The sequence below is a fragment of the Aegilops tauschii genome, chromosome 3 (assembly GCF_002575655.3).
Source record: "Aegilops tauschii subsp. strangulata cultivar AL8/78 chromosome 3, Aet v6.0, whole genome shotgun sequence".
NCBI lineage: Eukaryota > Viridiplantae > Streptophyta > Magnoliopsida > Poales > Poaceae > Aegilops > Aegilops tauschii.
In genome coordinates this window covers 2,449,591-2,461,211 of record NC_053037.3, presented here as the reverse complement: position 1 = coordinate 2,461,211, position 11,621 = coordinate 2,449,591, and the positions used below count along the sequence as shown (strand labels likewise).

The window sequence follows — 11,621 nt, the reverse complement described above, 5'->3', positions numbered from 1 at the left end:
TGTAGCGAGCACGCGTCGTCAGCTTGTCGAGTTCCCCTGTAACATGGTCGGTTGCTCCAGTATCAAAGTACCAATTGGAGTCAACTCCATATGAAGTAGTGGCTGCTCCACCATATCTCTCTTCGGTGACATAATTTGGGTCAAACCGATACCAGCACTTACGAGCTGGATGCCCAACCTTAAAACAAATCTGGCAAGTAGGCCTCTCACCACGGGGAAGATTCGCTCCACCTCCTAGTCCTGGTCGTCCTCCGCCGCGATTATTGTTGAGGTAGCTGTTGTTCCCGTGGTTGTAGTTGTTGCCGTAGTAGTAGTTGTTGTTGTAGCCTCCACGATTGTTGTTGCCGTAGCCACCGCGGTTCCCACCACCACTGCTTTTGCCTCCACGATTTCCTTTACCATGTCCTCCTCGTGCAGCAAGATTCACTGATGAGTTATACTGCTGCGACCCAGAATTTTGTGACTCCAGGCGCGCTTCAAAGGCAAGGAACTGAGCATAAATTTCGCTCAAAGAGTAGGCATCGGTTCTGGCAGCAATGGATGAGACAAAGGGATTATATTCTGCATCCAATCCAACAAGGATTTGAGAGATGAGATCGTCATCTTCTATCTTCTTCCCTGCTGCTGTGAGTTCGTCCGCAATGCCCCTCATCTTTGTAAAGTACGCGTGGCGGTCATCTCGTTCTTCCGAGTGCCGGCGAACAGGGTACGAAGTTGAATAACTCGTGACCGAGAGGCAGAGGAATACATCTCCTCAAGAGCTGTCCAGACCTGCGCGGACGTCTTCATGGAGACAACTTGAGTTAGAACTTCGCGCGAGAGAGAGGTCAGCAGCGATCCAAGAACTTGCTGATCTTGGGCTATCCAGCGAGCGTACTCGGGGTTTGGCACCGTCTCGGTGCCGGACTTGTCGGCCTTCTGGACATCAAGTGTCTTGACCGGAGCTTCAATTGTGCCATCGAGGTATCCGTCGAGCTGCGCGCCTCTGATCGGAGGTAGGACCGTCCCCTTCCACAGAAGGAAGTTGTCGCGTCCGAGCTTCTCGCGGGAGGTGTCGCCGAGCGTAGCCATGGGCTGGCTGATTGAGGAAGAAGCTCCTGAGGAACCGCCGAAGGGAACGAGAGACATCTAGATGCGATGTAGAAGATAAGGCTCTGATACCATCTAAAAAATCAGTGATCGATGGGTTATGGCGTGATGTCCTCACGGGATCATCTACCGTATATTTATATTACATAGCCGTGTACAGATTAGGACAGTGCCATGATCTTGCCGTGCAAGTCATGGCCCGTGTACAACATGGACTCCTAGTCCTATACACATACGTATTCTAACAGATTTGACCAAAACATATTAACATATGCGAACAAAGGGTGTATTTTATATATAGTATTGAAATATCCAATACTAGATTTTATAATTCGAAACGTCATACATTTTTAGTCATGGCGGAGTTGATGTTCCCTTGAAAAGATTTCGTAGACATTCCTTAACACAAAAACACTTGGTCCCAGATGACACTAGGAATGGTTTTCTAGCTGACGTGTCGTGGTTTTTGAACCCAGACGTACACGTGGCGGTCCAAGTTGGCATACACCTCTGCCTTCTTCTTCTTCTTCTTCCTTCCCGTACTGGGCATTTCATCAAACACCAGGTTGGCACGAGAGGTAGCTCGTCTCCGCCAGGTCGCCGTCGTGATTAGCTCGATGTGCCATGAGAATAGCTCGATGCCGCCTCTTAGCCTCGACCACGGCGGAGCAAACCTTTTAAAACCCAGGAGATTATAGAAGCAGTGTCCGAGAAGTCATCGACGCAAACTAGCAGAAGCCGACAATCGTGATCTGCGAAATAAATCGCCGTCTGGGAGACGAAAACACTGGTAAGGGCCTGTAGAAACTCCAAAAACAACGAAAGCCGGCTAAATATAGAATCCAACGAATACCAAAACCGAACGGATCCGAGAAGACCCATCAGAGACATTGCTCCACAGTCCACACAACCCTCGCCTGTGATAAGCACACCGCCAGAAAGGAAAAGAGTGGGGTGCACATTATTCTTCCACTGGTACAGTACCTCTGCCTTGCCGTCCTAGATCAAACTTGAAGAATCCTAAAGAAAACGTGAAAAAAGTTTAACCCCGACCATGCACCTACTCCATCTTCTCCGGTGACCTAGACAGGTTGGGCCGCCATTGAAGATTGTTGTGCTGGACCACCAAGTCCGTCGTCTAGCACCGCCTTAAGAAGACTACCACTCTAGCACACATTTCATTCAACGTCCTGCAACATCCCTTCAACTCCTGCACAAACAAGCCGCCCCCGATCAGGATCTCCCTGTCATCGTCGGCGCGGCATGGGCTCTGCCCGGCGGCAGCGAGAAGGGAAGTAGATGAGGCGGCGGCTAGGGTTTTGGTCGTCCGCTTGCTCTCCACAAATAAAGGTACGTCTCGGGGTAGGAAAGCTGATAAGAGAAAAGTACTCCCTCTGTTCATTTTTATGAGATGTCTTACGTGTCGTGGTTTTTGAACCCAGACGTGCATGTGGCGGTCCAAGTTGGCATACACATCTGCCTTCTTCTTCTTCCTTCCCGTACTGGGCATTTCATCAAACACCAGGTCGGCACAAGAGGTAGCTCGTCTCCGGCAGGTCGCCGTCGGCTGCCACTCGCTTGTCGCTCCGCACAGCACGCCGTTGTGATGTGTTCTTGCCGATTCCGAGGACGGCTGAACACGTATGCCGGGATGTCGCCGTCGAGGGTGCTCGCGCCCACGGTGGTGATCCACGGCGCGAGCGTCGGAATTCGCGGGAGCCAGCGTCGTTCCCGGCAGAGCAGGAGACCAGGGCGTTCTGCTGCATCGCGGCAGAACGCTTCTACGGCGCCGGCGGCTATCGCCACGCGGGCAGCGGCGAGCTGCGGAGACGAGCTACCTCGGCTGCTCACCAAGTGCTCGGTGAAATGCCTGGGACGAGGAGGAGGAAGAATGCGACGTTAATTCCAACTTTGATGAGCCTGCCACGCCGTCGAAATGAAGCTCTAGCGTAACGTAACATGTTCCTACTGACTACTCTACTCTACTCTAGCAGTGAAACAGAGCAAGTTCGTAGCTTAGACATCGACGATGGATCGATCAATCTGCTCAACTCTCACTCAGCATCAGCAACGCCTCCGCGGCCTCCAGCGTCCTCGCGTCCGGCCATCGTCCATCATCAGCCTCTTCCATGGCGTCCTCACGGGGGTCACCAACGGCGTGCTCCAGGGCGGGCACCGCGGCCGGCAATGGCATCGCCGCTCTGTTCCTGGCCGCTGCCAGTAGGACCTCCGCGATGGCGGCGTCGGCATGCGGGGCGTCCCCCTGGCGGTAGTGCACGACGACGAGCCCGAGCGCGCCGCGCGGCTGGCCGGCCACGCCCACGGTGAGCGCCGGCGAGCGGAACGCCCACAGCTCCACCATGGCCGGCTCCAGGTCCTCGGCCCTGGCGTCGTCAGACACGGCGAGGCCATTCTCGGTCAGGAACCTCCTCCAGCCGGCGATGAGGCGGTACGCCTTGTTGCACTCCAGCTTCTTGCAGTCGAGCACGTAGGGCCGGCCGGCGCGGTCGTAGGCCTGCACCTGCACGGACGGCCTCTCCTCCGCCGTCAGCACCTCGTCGAACGGGAACGGCTCGCCCTGCCGCCAGCTGCGGCACGACATGAGCAGCCGGTGCTGGTTGGTCACCCGGTCCGACTTCGACAGCCGCTTCCCGTAGATGCGCACCGGGGCGGAGGCGCTGAGGCCGCGCAGGACGTCGCGCAGCTTGCCGTCCACGACGGCGATCTCGTCCAGCGAGTCCACGCCCGGGGCGGGCATCGCCGCGGACCACGACGTCGACTCCATGCCGGCCCAGAACACGCCGCCCTCACGCTTCTTGCTTGCTCTGGTCGCGCCCAGCAGCCTCCCCCTGCGGCCAAGATCCTCCTCCCCTCGCACCCTGCGGTCCACGACGGCGAAATCGCGCTCCTTGCTGGCTCTGGCCGCGGGGGATTGCGCCCGACGGATGGGAACGTGAGGCCGGAGAGAGGAGGCGGCGGCGGCCTCTGCCCACGGCGATGGCGACGTCGACTCGATGCCGGCCAAGAACTCGCGCTCCTGATAGTTCTTGCGCTTCTTGCTGGCTCTGGCCGCAGGAGATCGCGCCCGACGGATGGCAACGGAAGGCCAGATCGCCGATGCAGCGGAGCACGGCGGCGGGCCCTGGTCCGCGGCCAGAAACCTCTCCCCGCGGCCAAGATCCTCCTCCACTCTTAGCCTGCGGTCGACGACAATGATCCCGTCCAGCGAATTGACGCCCACGGCGTCCCCTTCATGGCGCTTCTTGCGCTTCTTGATGGCTCTGGCCGCCGGAGATTGGGCTCGACAGACGGCAACGGGAGGCCGGAGCGCGGCAGCAGCGGCGGCGGCGGCGTACTGCCACAGCAGGCTCCGGTTCGCGGCAAACATCCTCTCCTCTTCCTCGGACTTCAGCTGCGGCCCCACGGCCTCGTGCTCGCCCGGGGCGGCCACCGGCACCACGGAGGAGCCGAAAGACCCGCCACCGGCGCTCCTCCAGGTCTCCGGCTCCTCCTGGTCCATGGCTCCGGGGCGGACGCGCCTCGTCCTCCTCCTGCGAGGGTCGGTCCCGAACTGCGTGACGGCGGATTGGCGATCGGGAATGGTGGAGGACTCCGGCGGCGGCAGGAGATGGAAATACCTCTGGAAGGGAAGGAACATTTTATAGAGAGAGCTTGGTGTTGGATACGGACTGGACCCCAAAACATTTTCTTTTGTTCATTCAAAAATCAAATCCGGAAGAACAACTAAACTGGAAACAGAATGATGCTCGTCTAGACCTCCCATATTAATTTGTGGGAAAAAACATGAAGCCTTGCTATAACTACATTTTTCCTAAAACAAAAGCTGACTGTTTTTCGTTTTGGAAACTATAAACCCCGAATGTTCGGTATTTGCCCTTGGCAAATCGAACGTTTTCATGGCAACTTTACTTGAGACAAGGATAGAAAATTTAGTTGTCACGCACGGCAATTTCCTGGCCAAAAAATTTAAAAAAAATGAGGGAAGAAACTTTGCTAAACTTGCCATGGTCGATAAATATAATTTGCCACAAAAACCCTTCGATTTGCCATGGGCAAATCCCGAACGTCCAGGACTTATCGGCGTCCTTCCGTTTTGTGCATAGTCGATTTTCTTATCCGCTTGATTTGGAGCACGCATCTCAAGGTGTGTTTTCTTGTGCCTTTCACCTATGGGTTTTTACCGAGTTTTACAAGAAAAAAACGGCCCGGTTTTGTTGGGTTGGGGAGAGGGTGGTTCGAACCCCGAGCTTACTGTCGAATAGGAGCAATATTTTGTAAATCAACCTATTATATTTTGAAGCAAAAAAAAATGAATTCAAAGTCCTTTTAAAAATTTCTGGTTAATTTGTTTTCTCAAAAAAATTCAACAAAAAATGGAAATCGGTTTTTCCGGTCCTTACCGAAAATATATCCGAATAGAGAAAGAAAAAATGTTGGTGCTTATTGATCTAGGAGCATATGATTTTTCACCGATGCAAGCCATGGGCATATTTGCTAGTCATCTAAAAAAAAATTACCCATAGGAAAAAAACATGAAGTTTTGATATAACTACATTTTTCCTAAAACAAAAGCTGACTCCTTTTCGTTTCGGAAATGATAAATCCGGAATGTTCGGTATTTGCCCATGGCAAATCGAACGTTTTTATGGCAACTTTACTTGAGGCGAGGATGGAAAATTTAGTTGTCATGCACGGCAATTTCCTGGCAAAAAAAAATTAAAAAAAATTGAGTGAAGAAACTTTCCTAAACTTGCCATGGTCGATAAATATAATTTGGCAGAAAAAACCTTCGATTTGCCATGGGCAAATCCCAAACGTTCGGGACTTATCGGTGTCCTTTTGTTTTGTGCATAGTTGATTTTCTTATCCGCTTGATTTGGAGCGTGAATCTCAAGGTGTGTTTTCTTGTGCCTTCTCGGGATGGGTTTTTATCGAGTTTTAGTGTTTTACAACAACAAAAAATGGCTGGTTTGGTGGGTTGGGTTGGGGAAGGGGTGGTTTGAACCCTGAGCTTATGCTAGAATAGGAACAACATTTTGCAAATCAATCTATTATATTTTGAAGCAAAACAATCGAATTTAAAATCCATTTAAAAAATTCAAGTAAATTTGTTTTCTCCAAAAAAATCGGAAATCTATTTTTCCAGTCATTACCGAAGATAAATTCGAATAGAGAAAAAAATGTTGGTGCTTACTAATCTAGGAGCATACGATTTTCCTCCAATGCAATGCACGGGATATTTCCTAGTCATCTAATTACCATCGTGACACATGCGCATAGGGCATAGACGAAAGATGGTGGTGGCATGGCGCCGCATGTGCACCTAGGGCAGTTCCCGAGTAGTGAGAGAGAGAGAGAGGGGGAGGGAGAGAGAGAGAGAGAGAGCGAGAGAGAGAGAGAGAGAGAGAGAGAGAGAGAGAGAGAGAGAGAGAGAGAGAGAGAGAGGAGAGGTAGAGGAATGGGTGAGGTGGAGGAGGAGGATGGTTCACGAGTTGGTTCACGGATGATCCTACTTGTGTGCGATGAGCTCGTTTTTGACACAAGTTGATTTAGTCGCTTCCAGCCTTATTGCCAACATCAAGAACGGCGAACAGAGTCGGGGAGGAGAGCCGTCGCTTGTGGTCGTTGATTATGGCCGCGGCGCAGAGTTGAGGTCGCGCGAGAGAGAAGTCTAGGAGGATCGAGCGAGGGATTCTCACTCTCTCCGGGCCCACATTGGCAGGGCCCAATGAGATCCTGTTACAGCATTAGGCCTTGTACAATGAAAGATGCTTAGGATGGTGCTTAGAAAAATAAACCGGATTTTTCTAAAGCACCGGTGCCTATTTCTATAGGAGAGACGCTTAGTTAAGCGTCTACCCTGTACAAATAAGCACCGGTGCTTAAGAAATCCTGGTTTATTTCTCTAAGCACCTCTCCTAAACACATCCCATTGTACAAGGCCTTAGTAGCCTACTCTTAGTCGCCCTCACGCGGGATTACAAGATCATCTAACGGCCAACATTTGCTCAATTTTTTTTTGACGATCAACACTACTTTTTTTTTGCGGGAAGGGAACTTTTCATTGATCAACTATGATGATTACATTCAGATTCGACAATGCTAGCTATCTCCCTAGGGAAATTCCGGAGCCAGCATGCCGTGCGCTGTTGCGAGCGACCCATACAAGCTAGGGTGTGGCTCGCCAGATTTGCGTGCCTGCTGATCTTAGCTAGACTAATGTTCCTTTCTTGAGCCAGAACTCTTCTGATCTCATTAACCCGGTACGCATACCTCGACCGGTCTTTATCTTTCGACTGCACCATCTTTAACAGCTCGCCACAATCCGTTTCAACAAGCAGCGGCAGGTTAGTCCAGTGGAGAGCAAGTTGTAGTCCTTCATCCAGCGCCGCCATCTCGGCTTCCAAGGGATCACCACAGTTAAAAAGACCCGTATCGCGGCAAAGATGACATCACCTTCATGATCACGTAAAATCATGCCAGCCCCAGCCGTGCCATTTTCCTTAACAAAAGCGCCATCAATATTAAGTTTTGCATGGTTTGCATCGGGAACCTCCCAGCGCGGCGCTACTGTTATTGCATGTGTGCTCTTCGGCATGCTTCCTGAGAGGTCAATCACCTGCTTTCCTTTTGTCAAATCCGCCTCCGGGTGGTGCTGTATCGCAAGCAAAGACGTGATATAGCTCGTGAGAAATCTGCGCGAAGCCTCGATCGGAACCGGTGGTTTATTATGAGTGATCTCATTCCTCGCGTACCAAATCCCCCACATGATCATCAGGGAAGCCAACCTCTGTACATCAGACAGGTTGTCAAGCAGACGAAACAACCATTCGGGCTCGGCATCACGCAGGTCTTCTATGGTCGGGAGGTCCCAGTAGTCTCTCATGGCTGCCCAGAGTGCCGCTGCATGGGGGCATTGTATCAGGCATGATGTACATCCTCCACCGCATGGCCGCATAGTACACATGTAGGGTCTTGCTCCATATGCATGCGGTTCTTGGTAGCTTGAGTCGCTAGGGACTCACGAGCAGCACTCCATGCAAATACACGTACTTTCGCTGGTGCCCCGTTCTTCCAGATTAGGTCCCAGACTGGCCGCCGTCCGTCCGGCCGAATACTCGACGCACCACAGTCCTGCGCCTCCATGCGTTCGTGAAGCCTCAGGTAATAGGCACTCCGTACAGAAAAGCAGCCATGTTTGTCCGGATGCCACGCAAGGAAGTCAGCTTCTAGCCTGTTCGAGGTCTTGATCTGAAGGATGCTATATATATATCTGGCTGATAAAAATGCTGCCGAAGGAGGTCATTGTTCCATGTACCATCCGTATTGAGGAGATCAGAAACCCACTTGAGTCGGCAGCGTCGCTTCGGAGTCATTGGTCGCCGGGACTGATCACGAGGGATCCAAGGATCACGCCATATACGGACTTGGGAGCCGTTACCGATACGCCAGATAATCCCTTTCTTAAGGAGCTCCAGCCCATATTCAATGGCTTGCCAGGTTGAGGACGCATTGTCGGTGAAGACCGTATCCACCAAGAACCCGTTAGGGTAGTATTTCGCCTTAAGCACCTGCGCACATAAGCTCTGGGGGTTCTCAATTAGCCACCATGCCTGCTTGGCTAGCAGCGCTTGATTAAAAAGTTTCATATCTCGGAATCCCATGCCGCCATGTGATTTGGGCCTTAGCATAATGTCCCATGACACCCAATGAGTACGCCGCTGTCCCTGTGCCGCCCCCCACCAAAAGTTTCGTATCATCTTTGTTAAATCCTCACATAAGCCGTCAGGAAGCTTGAAAACACCCATTAGAAACGTGGGAAGTGCTTGGGCGACTGCCTTAATTAGCACTTCTTTCCCTCCCTGAGAGCCCTCGCCCCATAACACTATCCTCTTCACCATTTTCTCTTGTATGCTTTGGAATTTACCTCGAGTCATTCTCCCCTCCGGTGTCGGCAAGCCTAGGTACTTAGGCTCAAACTCCACCTGGGTAACCTGCAACGCTGCTTTAATTCCTTCCTGAGCATCAGCCGGGCATGATTTTCCAAACATTAGAGAGCACTTGTCGAGGTTAACAAGCTGACCCGTCCCTTGAGCATATGAATTAATAACTTGTTGCACGCGTACTGCTTGATCCACCTCTGCCTTGAAGAATAGCAGTGTATCATCGGCGAAGAGCAAATGTGATATTCCAGGGGCACTACGTCACACTTTCAATGGAACTATCTGACTATTATTGATCTCTCTTTGGAGCAGCGCAGACATTCCGTCTGCCACAAATAGGAATAAAAAGGGAGATAGGGGATCTCCTTGGCGCAGACCACGGGTCGGGAGGAACGAATCCAGCAAGGTTCCATTAAGTTTGACAGAATAACTCACCGAGGTCACACATGACATGATCCACTCGATCCACCGGTGAGCGAAACCTAGGCCTTTCATCGCATTCTCCAAGAAACCCGAGTCCACACGGTCATACGCCTTTGAGAGGTCAATCTTATATGCACAGAAGTTTTTCTCCGGATTTTTATTTTGCTCAATGAAGTGGAAACACTCGAAAGCCACTAGGGCGTTGTCCGTGATCAATCTCCCAGGAACGAATGCACTTTGGTTGATGGAAATAATCTCTCCCAAAATGGGTCTCAATCTGTTTGCCAAACACTTAGCAATCACTTTATATAGCACTGTGCAAAGACTTATGGGCCGGAACTCTTTGAGTGTCATTGGTTGATCCACTTTGGGTATTAGGACAATGGCAGTGTGATTAATATTAGCTGGCATCTTTCCTGTGGCGAAGAAAATCTTTACTGCTGCGATAACTTGTTCTTTCATAATGCCCCAGTTTCGTTGGTAGAACCTCGCAGGAAAACCATCTGTGCCAGGTGCCTTTAAGGGCCCTATTTGAAACAGCGCATCTGAAATCTCTCTGCCCGTGAACTCCTGGCATAGCATCTCATTCATCTCCACCGAGACCTTGTTCTCAAATAATGCGACAATTTCCTCCGGATTAAGGATGGCATCACGAGTAAAGAGGTCCTGGAAATAAGCGGTAGCCAAAGATTCCAGCTTGGCTGGGGAAGATATCCAATTCCCGTTTGCATCTTTTAGCTTTGTGATTTTATTTTTCTTAGCTCGCCATACAGCTTTCCCATGGAAGAACTTAGTGTTCCGGTCGCCTTCTCTAAGCCAATTAATTCTTGACCTTTGAAGCCACAACATCTCTTCTTTGTACAGCAGCTCATTCAGCTTATCTTGCACCACACGAACCTTGGCACTATCAGCACCACTGCTTAACAGCTCTTCCAATTCAGTGCGCACCTCCTTTAGCTGTTTTAAAATATTGCCAAATTTGCGGCTGCTCCAACCTTGTAATGACTTCATGACGTTGCTGAGACAATTTTGTATGGCCTCTAGGTCGCTTTTGTCACCAGCAGCAGCCCACGCCTATTCAATTATCTCGGGTAGTTCTGAAGCTCTCTCCCAAAAGATCTCATATTGCCTGCATCTTTTCTTGTTCTGTACCAATTGTTCAGCATGGAACCGGACTAGCAGGAGGCAATGATCAGAGCAAGATGTTACAATATGTTCCACCGAGGCATCCGGAAAAATATCCCGCCAAACATCATTCGCGACGACCCGATCGAGTCGTACTCTGACATTCTTTCTGCCGGCACGTTTGTTATCATAAGTGAAAGGGACGCCTCTAAATCCAAGATCAGTGAGTGCACAATCATCCAGAGCTCCACGAAAGGCCTCCATCTGGCTCTCGGCGCGGCGAGTGAGGGAGAAGTGCTCAAACTGCCAGATAGCCTCGTTAAAATCGCCAACAACAGTCCATGGTAAGTCTGACTTTGCTTTAAGCTCCCGCATTTTATCCCACATAAGGTATCTATTCTCCACCCTGGCTCGCCATACACACAAGTTAATTGCCATGTCACATTGCCCGGAGCTGTACCAATGTGTGCGTCAATGTATCTCTGATTAGCCTCTTTTATCTCCACATACAAGTGCTCATCCCAGAAGAGGGCTAATCCTCCACTTAGCCCTTCACTACTCACACCAGCAAAGCCTTTCAGACCAAGCCGGTTATGCAGTCGCTGAACTCTATCTTTGCTTTGTCTAGTCTCACATAAGAAGATAAAGCGAGGATGGTGTACTTGATTGAGGGTCACAAGGTCACGAACTGTCCGGGAGCCGCCGATTCCCCGACAATTCCACACCAATCCGTTCATTGCTGCTGCAAATGTCGTCCTGTGCGACGGTGGCGTCAGTAAGGCACAAGAAGTCCTGACTGAGCCACCGGGATTAAACTGCACACCTTCTGCACATAAACTGCTGCGAGCCCTTCCCAACTCTGTTCCCAACTCTGCTCCATCTGGATGGTCACTTCCCTCTGACTGGAATTGGCATCCCCTGATCTCATCCACCTCCTGTCTGACGATCAACACTACTTGGCTCAACTGGGGATGTCTGAGAGGGCTTCTAATGTAGAGATGCAAATGTATGTATCCAAAT

At 51.0% G+C, this 11,621-nt stretch overlaps 1 non-coding gene across 1 annotated transcript; it reads right to left on the bottom strand.

Annotated features, from left to right (window-relative positions):
• Positions 1-474: 474 nt before the first annotated feature.
• Positions 475-613, bottom strand: LOC120962206 (small nucleolar RNA Z247). Its single transcript, XR_005753049.1, has one exon. It is a non-coding gene; the product is annotated as a small nucleolar RNA Z247 (small nucleolar RNA).
• Between the last annotated feature and the right edge of the window lie 11,008 nt (positions 614-11,621).